Source organism: Pipistrellus kuhlii, unplaced genomic scaffold (assembly GCF_014108245.1).
Source record: "Pipistrellus kuhlii isolate mPipKuh1 unplaced genomic scaffold, mPipKuh1.p scaffold_m20_p_4, whole genome shotgun sequence".
Lineage (NCBI taxonomy): Eukaryota > Metazoa > Chordata > Mammalia > Chiroptera > Vespertilionidae > Pipistrellus > Pipistrellus kuhlii.
In genome coordinates, this window is record NW_023425540.1 from 42,506,197 (window position 1) to 42,520,622 (window position 14,426).

Sequence of the window (14,426 nt, forward strand, 5' to 3'; positions counted from 1 at the left end):
TTTTTAAGCAATAAATATGTATTAAAGGAATTTATAACAATGTTTTAAATTTGCAAAGGCATCCCTCTTGCCATTTGCTGCATACCAATGTGTCCTGGGATGATTCATGGATTCAGAGGATATTAAAACTGGAAGGAGTAGTGGAGTCATCTAATGGAATATTTTCTTTTTACAAACAAACAAACAAACAAACAAACAAAAAACCACAGAAACAATTGGTTGTGAGAGAATATTCTAAAGTGCTCCATCATCTATAAGCTCAATTGCTGTATCTATTTTCATACCAAAAAAACAATTGGGTGTGAATTGTATTTTGTTTGAGACTCCTCCAGTAGCATAGTTACTGTAAGTGCAGTGACTGTCACATCCAGGGTGGGACAAAAGTAGGTTTACAATTGTGAGTCCACAAAATGTGAGTTTATTCCTATGTTATTATTTGTTAATTTTTACATTGTTTTCCATATGAACAACTGTAAATTTACTTTTGCCCCACCCTGTATATTTGAGTAAATGGGTTACAGAAGGGGTAGGACACTGAACTGGAACTAGAAGCCTGAGGCTTTGGTTTTACTTGGATTTCTAACAAGTTGAGGGACTTTGATTATTAAATAGAGTTTTTCAACCGGTGTCCATGGCAGGCACACTGGGGTGCCACAAGAATTTTTAAAACATGCAATATCTAACTACATAGTCAGGGGCACTGACCTCTTTTCCCTTAGATTGTCAAATTTTAAAATGACAGAATTTTGTATCACCACCCTCACTTGTAAGCAAAGAAATAGACACTCATGAGATTCAAATATTTCTGAGTGACACTCAAAAAATTTTTGTAAGTGTCTCCCCCAGTTCAACACAAGAACATCTCATATTGAGCAAATAATAGCAACCCTTAAAGACAGTAATAAATAAAATCCTTATAAATTGAGTCATGTATTTAATATATAAGTGAAGAACTTCTTTTAAAAACACTTTCTTAAAATATATATAAACTCATTTTATGAAGTGAATAATTAATCCCTGGATTATATGTTTTTGTGTTTAATGTTCTTATGCTTATGCTTATTTATCCCATTTGCCAGGAATTTGGTAAACATGAGGTTTTTTGTTTTTTGGTTTGTCTTTTTTTTTTTTTTTGGCTGTAAGACTACGTTTTGCATTTGCTTTATTTATGGATACATTCTAAAGCTTGTTGGGTTTTTAATTTAGTTTATGCTACGTGTCAGCTCAACTTATATGTTCACTTTTCCTGCATTTTGATTAATATATCTAGTCTTCACTCTATATTTTTAGCCTAATGAATAGTGTTCAGGATACTATGAAAACAAGTCTTTAGTTAAACATAAAAATAGTCTAAAGAAAAGTATGACTGACAGATGTTCAATTAAATAATTAAAAAGCAATTGATTGAAAAGACAAAAACATATGTCTTATCCCTCTTGTGTTATAACTGGTAGTATTTTAATTGACAAAGGCTTTGTTCATATTCTTTCATGGTTGATGTTTGCATAGATGTTTCTTCTATAATTGAAAACTGAGAATACATATTCCCTTTATGCCTACAAGATCCATTATGTCATGAGCCTCTTCAGATCTTTTCTTGTTAAGTCTTAGGTGAATAAAATATAAAAGCTTTGAATTGTGTTGCTTATCAAAATACAGGATACAACAGCATCTCAGCTGAGATTTCTGTATGTTCTCGAGTTTCTAAAGAAAATATTATTTTGATTTTTATGGCTTGCATTTTTTAGTCAAATGCAGAAATTGCTTGGACCTATGAAAAAAATTGTAGATTGAAATTTGAATAAGATCATCTGGTTCCAAATCCCTTATTTTAATTAATTAATTGAGAAAATGGGCTATCTGTAGTTTCCAAAGGAATAGGATACTAAAGGGTGTCTAGATTCTTTTTTTTTTTTTTACTTGTGAAAATCCATTATTTCTTTGTCCAAGATTATATTTATGAAGGTATATTTCTGGGTTCTTTATTCTGTGCTATTGATCTGTTTGTCTGCTCTTTTACCAATACTACATTCTCTTGATTACTGTAACTTTATAAGTCTTGAAATCAGGTAATGTTAGTTTTCAACTTTGTTCCTCTCCTTTAATATTGTGATAGTTTTTCTGGGTCATTTGCTTCTACACATAAACTTAAGAATTAGTTTGTTGATAACCACAAAATAAATTGCTGAGATTTGATTTGTATTCCATTGAATCAATAGATCATGATGGGAAGAACTGACCCCTTGACAATATTTTGTCTTTTCCATGAACATAGAATATCTCTACATTTATTTAGTTTTTCTTTGATTTTTTTGTTCATCCGATTTTTGTAGTTTTCCTCATATGTAGATCTTGTACATATTAGGTTTATATCTATGTATTTTATTTAGGGGTTATTACGTAAATGGTATTCTGTTTTTTAATTTCAAAAATCCACTATTTCTTTGCTGGTGTATAAGAAAGTAATTGACAATTCCAATCCTGTCTCTGAAATATACTGACTGTGGGAACTTAACTAGCTTATTTAACATCCCTGAGCTTCAGGTTTTTCAACTGTAAAATGAGAGTAATAATTTTCCTGACACTGTGTTTCAGCATTTAACAAAGTAAAAAGTATGTAGTATGAACTTAATGTATTTTATTTTATCCTGAACTATTTAAATGAGACCATTAATAATTAATAAATGTGTACATGTGCATTCTAAATGTGTGTATGTGTTAACAGGGGATATACATTTCAATTTCTCAGAGTAAAGCATAGATTCTTATGTTGTTACCATCCTTTTTTATATATATCACCTTTATATATTTTTTTACTTCCTGTTTTAATTTTAAACATAGAAGGGATAATTTCTAGACAATCAATAGAACAGCTGCTGGGGGGCGAGAAATAGGAATGAAATGACTAAATGATTGAAGGTTGATACTTAAAAGAATAGTTTTGCAGTTAACAGCTGTGTATCCCAGAAATAAAATATCTGATAAATACATGAGAAGAAAGACTAAAAATTGCTCTCTAATATTTAGAATTCATAGCTGAAGAGCTGAGAACTATTGAAAAACAATGACACATTTTTGGTATTGAGCTCAATTTTCTAAGCAGCTTAGAGTTTCATAAGAAACAGGGAAAATAATAAATCCCCTTACAAACTCTAAATTTTATGGCATTTCAGGCACAAATGAAAACTGTAAAATATACCTTAGATATCATTTTAAGCTTTTAAAACATGTTTTGGATACTGATCAATCAATGTAGGTCATTGTAAACAGCAGTGTTCTCCTTTAGCTCTAACAATTTGTCTCCATTCTTGTCCTCTGATCTTGGTCTCTAGGTCTACCCCATACTCTGGATCACACACCACCACCACCACCACCACCACCAGACTTTTGTACCCTTAAAGGTGTCCTGCTTCTGTCTTTTCTATACGATGAGAAAGCACATGGAATTAAAAGCCTGGGTACCCTTCTGTGTAATCACATTTGCTGAATGTGACACATTGGGCAAGTTTTTTTTTGTTTGTTTGTTTGTTTGTTTTTGTGTGTGTGTGGGTTTTTTTTTTGTTTTTTTGTTTTTTTTGTGTTTTTTTGCCTCATTGTAAAATGGGGATTAAAGTGAGCTAACATCTAACACAGACATTTAAGAAAAAAAATTGCTGTGCATAAGCTTTTTAGTTTGACATAGTCCCATTTGTTTATTTTTTACCTCCCCCCACCCCCTTGTCTTAGAGATATATTGGCAAAAATATTGCTAAAAGAGATGTCTGAGATTTCATTGTCTAAGTTCTTTTAGAATTTTATGGTTTTGTAACTTACATTTGTCTTTTATCTATTTTGAGTTTCTTCTTCTGTATGGTGTCAAGTTGGTCTAGTTTCATTTTTTTTTTTCCCATATACCTGTCCAATTTTCCCAACACTATTTATCAAAGAGACTGTCTTTACTCCATTGTATGCTCTTGCCTCCTTTGTCAAATACTAATTAACCATAAAGATGTGGGCTGATTTGGGGGAATCTCTGTTCTGTGCCATTGATGTATATATCTGTTCTTACTCCAGTATCAGGCTGTTTTGGTTGCAAGTATCATCCAAATGCAAGATCGTATCATTAACCTCAGGTACTACTGTGAAATGGGTAGTAAAAAAGGTTCCCAAATCTTATAAAGCTACCAATCCTACTGGACTAGGATCCCAGTTTTATGAATGCGTTTAACTTAAGGGACCTCCTAAAATCCCTATCTCTAAATATGGTCACATTGGAAATTGAAGGGACACAATTCGGCCTATAGCATAGACCCGGATGTCTTCCTTACGAAAAATAATACAGAGTTAGTAGAGCCTTTCCGAGATCCCTGAAACTACTTTCTCCAGCTTCATAGTAATTTTGCCTCTGTTTTAAAGGTCTATTAGGTGTTCATTCAGATCAAACTAAAGGGTGTGAGGGGAAGGGTGCCGGTAGCATAGTGAAAAGAAGAGAGACTTGGAAAACAAACCTAAATTCAATGAGCATGACTGAATAAAGCAGGAGGCCATCCTGCAGGAAGTAATGACAACAGCCATTTCAGAAACCCCAACCCCTCCACTGCAGCAATGGCCACCAACGTCCATGTCAAACAATGGAGCCTAAGAGGACTCACTCAGTATCACTAGTGCAATAACCCCTGGGGACTTCCGAAATAAGTAGAACAGGTTCTGAAGTGAGTTGGAGGGCCAAATATAACAGGCGGAGTATCTGCCAGAGCACTCACTGAAACCGTGATTCCCCGTACAGAGGTGTAGGCTGGTGTAGCCTGGGGACACACCAATTACATCACCTTGTGACTTCACCCAGGTTAGCTTGACTCCAATTGTAACAGTCAAATTCAGACTAAAATATTCTACTGTCACCCATGTTAAACTCTAAAAGTCAGCCCAAGCAGAGCACCCATGTATTCTCACTTTCTAACAGTACAACTGTAAGGACATTGTCTTTATTAGGATGACCCACTGTTTCACTTAGGCCTCAGGAATTTGGGGGATGTAGTCCTTTCACTGCTAAAACCTGGACAGGCCAGCAAAACTGGGCACTTGGTCACCCTAAGTCTAGCTTCTATACCAAGAAGACAGGAGGTTTCTGCTGGGTGGGACAATAGAAAATATTGTCCCCAGGTCCCCAAACATAGCTTGCCTGGCCCCATCAAGTAATCGTTAGTTGTGATTTTACTCAGAATCACAGCTTTCTTCTTCTGTAGTCTCCTAAAAGAAAGGCCACTATTTGAAACAATTTGGAACTCAAGCCCTTGTGCTAACGGAAACGTGACTGGCCCCTGGCTGTAATTTGCTGATTTGATTTTTAAAATAAATTTAATGCAATAATTTAAATTATTGCTTAATTTTAATTTAATAATTTCCATTAGAGTATTTTTTTTAATCTTAATTACCGAGTTTTGGATGCTTCTTAAATTTTACTCCCAAAGCAGATGCCTCATATGTTTCACCCTAGTCCAGGCCTGCCAATAAGCAGCAGGCTTGGACCTCAGGTTCTGAGTGGTTTCTGGTGGACAATCAGTGGACCCCTAAGTCCAGTCCCCAATATCTCCAATCAAGTGCATCAAACTCTCAGTCAAACCACACTGCGGTCCCACCAGCCTATCAAGTGCACCCTGTTAATACTCAGGTGTGCAGTAAGTTAACAATGTTAGCAATGTTGGGCTTATGTTATGGGACCTGCTCCATGCTTGTGTTAAAACTAAATGATCTGATTCTTTGAAGATACACGTACAGTAGGTGCTTTCAATCCCAGCAAAAGTGTATAATTGAGTGCGGAACAGCATAGTGTTAGGGAGAGCAGTTCCTGAAATCAAATGAGATCTCTGACATTAACCATTATAAGTGTCATGGCAAGTTAATTGACTTGGATGAATTTAAGATCTATAAACTGTAAAATAAGGACCTACCTCATCAAATGTATGTGAGGATCATGTAAATTAACAAATATAAAGTGAAAATTGGCTACCTGGCACTGAGTAAGTAAGTATACTGTGAATACAATTCTTTTTCTTTCTTCACGTTTCCTGCCTGGCCTCCTTATCACTTCACACACACACACACACACACACACACACACACACACACACACACAAATTGTGACTAGTATAATGTATGTGGATCTATAATTCTTTTAAAGAAATACATTGGACTTATTTTTAAATGTTTTAGAAAAGAAACATTTTATTTTGCATTGTACCTTTAGGTTCAAAGTTATAGCTTGTTTTGTATTCCCCTGAACTATTCACTGTCTGAAACGTAAATAACCAGACTAAAGATTTTTGAAATCCAACCTGATTTAAAAGTATATATATTTATTGAGCCCAGCAGTTTTTCTCTCCAGGTTTCCTTAATAATACTGGGACTCACATCAGATTGCTAAAACGTTTTATTAAATGTTAAGATTAGAATTCGGCTGTGTTCAGTGCTCTCTCTCAACTAGCAGCTGCCCTTGGGCACAAGGACTCCTCCTTCATGCTCTCCCATCCCTGAGCTCACTCTTCCACAGTGCTCTCTCTATAAGGTAAAAGCTTTCTGTCATTCTCACAGAGAGAAAAACCACTCAGAACCATCTCAAGAATTTTTTCAGTTAAAAAGCAAAACAACCGATTTAATTTAGAAAGTACATGATAAAAGTAAAATAAAACTTTATTTTGTCTCTCTGGCTACTATTTTATACAAAGAGTATGAAAATAGAGGCAACCACATTTTTTAACCTCTTGTTTTGTGCTACAATAATATTTTAAGAACACTAGGTCTCAAAACAATCATCTATTAATAACATCTACATTTTGTTAGAGAATACAGTACTTTCAGAGTCTAGTTTTTTGCTTGTGATTCACTACTTAATGAAATTCTGTTATATATAGCAACTAATGGAACATATCCAAGCCTCCTGCCATCATTGGCATTTTAGAAAATTACTATTTATATGAGCATAATTATGCTTATTTTAATTGATGTAATTTAATTATAATAAGTTATAAGAAAATGTTAGAACTAGTGGCAGTTATGTTTCCATATGTTGGTCTGTTTTTTCTCCCCCCCAAAAAAGTTATGTCATCAGCTTTCTGTGTGTGTGTGTGTGTGTGTACGCATGTTGTATGTTTGTGACATGCATAAGAGACTTGGTTTTATCCTCGGAGTTTTACGTAATCAAATGAGGTTAGGGCTAGAAGAGATCTAAGAGGGCTCTAGTGCAACAGATCATTTTACAGGCAGTGAACATGTTAATGGCTTGACCAAGGCTAAAAAGCTGGAGTGAGGCAGATCCAGAGCAATAGCCTAGGTTTCCTGATTTCCAGACCAGTGCTTGTCCTACCCAGCTCTACGCCGGGAATGCATCTTGCTGTCCACAAATGTATTTATATGATAAAGAGAACGAGCTACTCACATCAAAGTCCCCTTCAGGAAAAAGTGGAGCTGAATGATAGCTTCAAAGTGAAAGGCTTAAGGAAATGAACTCTAATAAAGTAGACAACACAAGATACAAACATTTAGTGAAACTTAGGCAAGAAGAGGACCTCCTATCTCTTTTTCTCGTTCTCTTTAAAAAAAAAAAGTATAAATGTCTTTAGTTTCAGGAGGAAAAAAATGCTGTATTAGTGAGTCAGACTTGCAAAATAATGTTAGCAAAGGAAGTGACTGCCAATGTGTGGGCGAGATTTTTTTTTAGAAGTCACATAAAAAAATAGCTTTATGTGTACATTTCTGAAACATTCTTCCTCTCCTCTTCAGGGCTTCCTCAAATGACCAGACTGCCATAGACTAATTTGGGTTTATTTTGCTTTCTCACCTCTTGATTCATGCATCCTAAGATTTAGCCTAAGAATGCTATCATTTTCTTTCAGAAGAATATGTATCTTAATACTTCTGTGACTTCGCTATTTTTCTTTTACTTGTCTGGAATGTCATTTTTCTCCTTCTTCTCAACTTCCCCAAATCTTAGGCATATTTTTAACACCTAATTTATTACCACCTCCTCCTGGAAGCCTTTACTAGTCTGCAAATTTATAACCAGTGACTACTTCCCATAGCACTTTTAAAGAAATTAGTCTGCCTTGTTCTGTAGAGAGTGTAGCTGTCTTCCCTGTTAGATTCAGATCTACTTGAGAACTAGGAAAATATGTAAATTTCATACGTGCAAGGGACATGTGGGATTCCAGAATAAACACAAAAAAGTCAGCCTGCGTATTGAAGGGCCTCAGATTCCGTTCTGGTCAAGGGCATGTACCTCGATTGTGACTCTATCCCCAGCCCTATAGCTGTGCTTGTGGGATGCAACCAATCCTGGTTGTTAATCTTTCTCTGTCTCTCCCCTTCCCTCCCACTCTCTAAAAAAATATCAAAGGAAAAAAATATCCTAACGTGAGAATTAACAACAACAACAAAAAATAGTAACCAGGTGAGGTAATGGATGTCTTAATTAACTTGGTTGTGGTATCATTCCACAATGTGTATGTGTATCAAATCATCGCTGTTGCATACCTTAAATATATACAATTTTATGTGTTAATTATACATCCATAAAGCTGGGGGAAACGAGCAGGGTCTTGGTTCTGCTAACAGTCCTCTGAGAAACCATGGAGAACTCTGTCCCGAGATGAGAACGGTGGGGTAGAAATCCCTTGTTTGAAGGTTGCTCCTGGGGCAATTAACTCCAAGTCACTGCTGGCCGGCCTTGTTCTTAGGCCAAGCATTCCTCCAAGGAGCTTAGAGAAGTCCCTGAGGCAGAGGTATAAGTGCTTGAGGCAGGAAGCTGTTGGCAGGTCCTGCAACTGGCCACCACAGCTATAGATGACCTTCAGGATGAGCTCAGAGGACATAGGCAGAGCAGCAGGAACACTGGCCACGGGGCCATCAACAGTCACTGTTGAGTTTACTTCGGCTGTTGAGTTTAAATGGATCTAGCTGCAACACTTAACAAAATGAAATGCTGAGAAAGTACTGACTTTACTGTCTTCTAAGAAAACTGAGGGCTTTTTCCTTTTCTTTTTTTTTTTTTTTTTTTTTTTTTAGGTATAATTTCCTTACCAAACAAAAATATATATCAGATTTGATTTTCTCTGAATTACTGAGTTACAAAAACATTTTACTTTCAGGAATAAGATTGTGCCTGATAGAGGCTACTCTCCAAGAGTAGATTTGGAAGCTGTTTTTTGTCAGAAGTACACTCTGTATTTTCCCTGAGATTTTATCATTTTCACATTTAAGAATAATATATGCTAATTATAGAAGTACAAAATACACAAGAAAAAAAAATGATATAATTCATTGGTTTCACCAAATACCTGAACAAAAAATAACATGGGATTTTCCTGACTACAAGACCCAACCATTTTCCTTAATGAGATGATATAATAAACAATGCCTCACCTATGTTAGATTATTGATGACTTATTAAAGGACAATCTTATTTCCTGTCTTTTTTTTTTAATCCCTTAAGCAGAATTAGCAGTCTAGAGACAATATTGTTACTTATACTATAGACATGTAGAATTTTAATAGACATTCATCTTTTATTTATTTCTAATTATTCCACACTTTTCTAGGAAAATGCACTTAGCCTGATATTGATATTTGGAATGTGTTGAAGCTTCATCATTGGCCTAGTGCATGACAATTTTTGTGACTATTCTGTAGGTTCCCAAAAAGTACTTATGGTCTCAGCTTATTAAAGGATATATTCTTCAAAAAGTTGAGACCATAAAAACTTTTTGGGAACACACTGAAATCTTGAGCATTTCTTAGGCAACAGTATTGCCTATCGTTTTACATATACATTTCTTAATCAAGCACTGCAATGATGTCATATCAATATACCAGTTTGGTAAATTAGTAGTATAATGCCCTGAGAAAAATTGGTGGTAGAAACTGCTTTCCTCCTCACTACAAACTGGAAAGATAAACTTCTCTAAAAGTATCCAAAGCATGTTGAGAGAGAGATTTCACTAGGACAGCAGAATGGAGGGAACGTATGTTCAGGACATATGCATAGAATTCCATTCCATTCAATCCTGGTGCACACTGCAGAGGACACAGAGAATACATACACTCTAGGAGAAGGATCCCTCTAATGTAGTGTACTGTTCAAAATCAAGCCACACAAGCACAAAGCATTCCTCAATGTTTCTCATGAGGCCAACCATGTGCTTCCTGAAGCCCCATGCTCCCTTAATGTTGACAGAGAACACAATATTGATACGACTGGTCTTAATATTACAAAATTGTTTCTATGAGAATATATGGTTGCTTCATGTTCAGATACAAACTCATAAACAAAGTTTTAAATAGTAACCTGTGGTTAAATTGGGAAATGACTACATTAATTTCACCAAAGTTTTTCACTCAGGATAAGATGAATCATCAGAAGACATTGCTACAGAGTTTAAGAAACTGATTATCCCTCTCCTGAAAGAGTTAATCATTATAGTATACCAAGAAATCCAAATTCTAAGAAAATACCTTATAAATTAGTACAGTCCCACCATTTTCTAACATAAATTCTATTGTCTTAAGCCTATGGAAGTTAGTGTCTATGCGTTTGGGTGGTGTAGGAAAATATCACCACCAATTTCCTATGATAATTAGTAGAAAAGCCTTCTATTCTATTTTTTATGACATATACATTCATAGTAATGTAGATTGACAACAGTGAGTCAGATGTATTTTTAGAAATTATTGGTTGGTTTTTTTAGAAATGAAATTACATTATGAACCTAAATATAAAAGAACCAGTCACCAGTGTAAGAAAATGGGTATTGAAGGAATTCCTATGTGATTGATTTTTTAAAAAAATAGATTTGTAATCTTTATAAAGACATTACTAATTGTTACACTTCCATAACATGTAATTAAAAGGAGGTTTATGGCTCTAACACTATTACAGTAGCATAAAAATATGTCCAGCCATAGGGCTAGAAAATGGGAATTGGCTTTGATTTGAACAATGGTAGATATGCTACCAATGTCTAGGAATAATGCAGCCCAAATTGTAGCTAACTCTTACTTAAAATGAATATTACAACTAGTAACATTTTTAAACACCAGCACTACCACGTACTGTGAGTTTTATACACATCTTTAATCTTCACAGTAAGCCTCTGTGCACAGTGCATTGTTCTCTCACTTTATTGATGAAGGAGCTGAAACTAAGGGTGGTGAAGCAACTTGTCTAAAACCCTAGAGCAAAGACAGCATTTAGAATATGCATTTTTTTTTAAACATATTGTATTGATTTTTTTTACAGAGAGAAAGAAAGAGGGATAGAGAGTTAGAAACATCGATGAGAGAGAATCATCGATCAGCTGCCTCTTGCACACTAGGGATGTGCCTGCAACCAAGGTACATGCCCTTGACTAGAATCGAACCCGGGACCTTTCAGTCCTCAGGCCGACACTCTATCCACTGAGCCAAACCGGTTTCGGCTAGAATATGCATTTTTAATCACTGTATGTATCATTCATCCTTAAGAGTACCAAACTCACCAAAAGTCTCCAATTAGTGAGTCCCTATCAAGCTCACTAAAATCAGGCCTAGAAGTCAAACTATAAAGTCAGTAGAACAGCATATAATTCAGTAACTGGAGTAATGCATTTTAGAAAAAAAAAAAATTAAGTATATTAGGGTCTGAGACACTTAGATAAAGTCTAGCTAATTCCTTAGGTTTCTACTTCACTTAAATTTATTCAAAAATTAAATGAGATTGAAAGCACAGATAATCACAACTAAGATCTTACTCATTATTATTTTATTATGAATATACTTGGCAAAAAAACCTTCTCTTGAGTTCTCTAAATTAGATAAACAGTCCCAGAAACTCATGTTATGAACAATGGCTAAAAAAAATTTTAAGGAATAATAATGATAACTGTGTCTTGTGGTATTTTAAAGTACAACTGAGTGTAACTGAATAATGTAACAACTCTGAGATTTTTTTAAACTATAGTATTGGCTTTCTCCTTGCCTTGCAACAAGATGAATTTGGGTTGTTATAGTAGATAACATGCATACAAATAGTTTCCTAAATGCTAGTAGTGCTCCCCTTCCATACAGGGTCATACATGCTCCCCTGACCCAGCTCTCTATGAAAAATAATTTACCCATGAAGAAATTAAAGTTTAGCCTCTCAAGATCCATGGGGAAAAGGCTCTTTTTAATATTGCCAATGCCTTTTAGGAAGTGATCCTAACACAAAATGTATATTTCAGGTGGTTTATAATACTTTATGTTTTTCTTAACTACGAATGAAAATGCACATATGGACAAATAATAGAGTATACAAAAGTAGTTGTTATTTAAGACTCATCTTCTAAATTTTAGTAATTAAATGGTGATAAAAAGCTGGAATTTAGACTTGACAAATAGTCAGACACTTAAGATAATGAAAAAGTTGGCAGTAAGCTTTGCCATGGTGTACATTCAAGACAGCAATTTTGAAATCCATCTCCCTTATTTTGTAATGCAGCCTTTGATGGAGCTGTTACAAAATGGGTGAGATTCATTTAAATTATTTCCTCCACCCAAAGAATCTGATCTTGACAGACATGGACTAAATGCATCCAACAACCTGTTTTTCAATTTGGAATCTACAGGGAAGCCATCCAACCAAGAAGAAATAACAACTGTCTAATGTAGGAGAAACAAAAATCACATATAGCAGAGCCAAGCAAAAGCATAGATAAGGGAGGCCACATCAATCTCAGCAGAAAGTAGACTGAATTTGTAGGACTACCCAGTCCCAAAACCAATCTTTGACTAAGGGTGCAGAGAAGATGACAATGAAACATGTATCCAGAGGAAAAAAGAAGAAGAAAAGGCCTTTCTTTGAATTGTTCAGTGAGTCCTTCAGAGTTGTCGTCTGGTGGAATGCCAAAAACAACAGAGAGGATTTCTGGCAAATATTTTGCCATCCCATACCTAAAAGCTAGTATACCTGTGTGATGGGACTCTGCCGAGACTAGCCTTGGGGTAGAGAGGGTTCCTCTAAAAGGAAAGAAAGTCGTGCTAGTACTGGAAATTCTAAAGTTAAAGCAAGAAGAGAAATGATGCCTTCATTCACTTTTTAATAAACATTGACATATGGACCTTGACCATATACTTAGATAGAATCTTTCAGTATGCCTGAAAGGAACCCGGTCCTCTGGAAAACATGAAGATACCTTCATATAAACTCTAAAACCATGGGTACACAGTTACAACACACTAACATTCCAGAGGGGAGTAACTCATTAGGCTAGTATGTGGCATAATGTTTCACTGATAATGTGTATACCAGATTACATTCCATAGTAGCAACTATCTGAGAGGAATTCGGTTGGTGATAAGGCACAGATAAACTTTGATTAGAAAGCAAAGTAATGAATATTAAGAGGGACTTTGGTAACTTGATCATTGGAGAACCTCACTCCAAAATCAGGGATGAACATATATATGCACAAAACCCAATAGGCCTAAAAATATATTTCCAGACAACAAAATATATCTCAACCTCACCCTTGGCTTTACTAATATAATTATACTTGAGGCCTGGTGCATGAAATTCATACACAGGGGATTTGGGGGGGGAGGGGGAGAAGAGGGGAGGATTCCCTCAGCCCAGCCTGCACCTTCTTCAATCTGGAACCCCCTTGAGGGATGTCTGACTGCCTGTTTAGGCCCAGTCCAGGTAGGATCGGGCCTAAACAGGCAGTTGGACATCTGTCTCAAAATCAGGACTGCTGGCTCTCAACTGCTCACCTGCCTGCCTCCCTAACTGTTTCTGCCTGCCAGCCTGATTGCCCCCTAACCACTCCCATGCCAGCCTGATTGATGCCTAACTGCTCCCCTGTCAGCCTGTTTGCTCCTAACTGCCCTCCCCTGAGGGCCTGGTACCCCCCAACTGCCCTTCCCTGCTGACTTGATCACTCCCAACTTCCCTCCTTTGCAGGCCTGGTTCCTCCCAAATGCCCTCCCCTACTGGCCATCTTGTGGTGGCCATCATGTGTCCACCCAGGGTCAGTCATTTTTGTCCATGTGGGGGCAGCCATCTTGTATGTTGGAGTGATAGTCAATTTGCATATTACTCTTTTATTATATAGGATAATTAGATAGGATAGAGGCCTGGTGCACTGGTGGGGGCTGGCTGGTTTGCCCCAAAGGATATCCCAGATCAGGGTAGGAGTTCCCTTGGGGTATGGGGTGGCCTGGGTGAGGGGCCTTTGGTGGTTTGCAGGCCAGCCACACCCCTGGTGACCCAAGTGGAGGCCCTGTTATCTGGGATTTATTTATCTTCTATAATTGAAACTTTGTAGCCTTGAGCGGAGCCAAGCCTCCTGCTTGATCCATGGCTGCAGCCATTTTTATTGGGATTTATTTATCTTCTATAATTGGAACTTTGTAGTCTTGAATGGAGGCCTCAAGGGAAG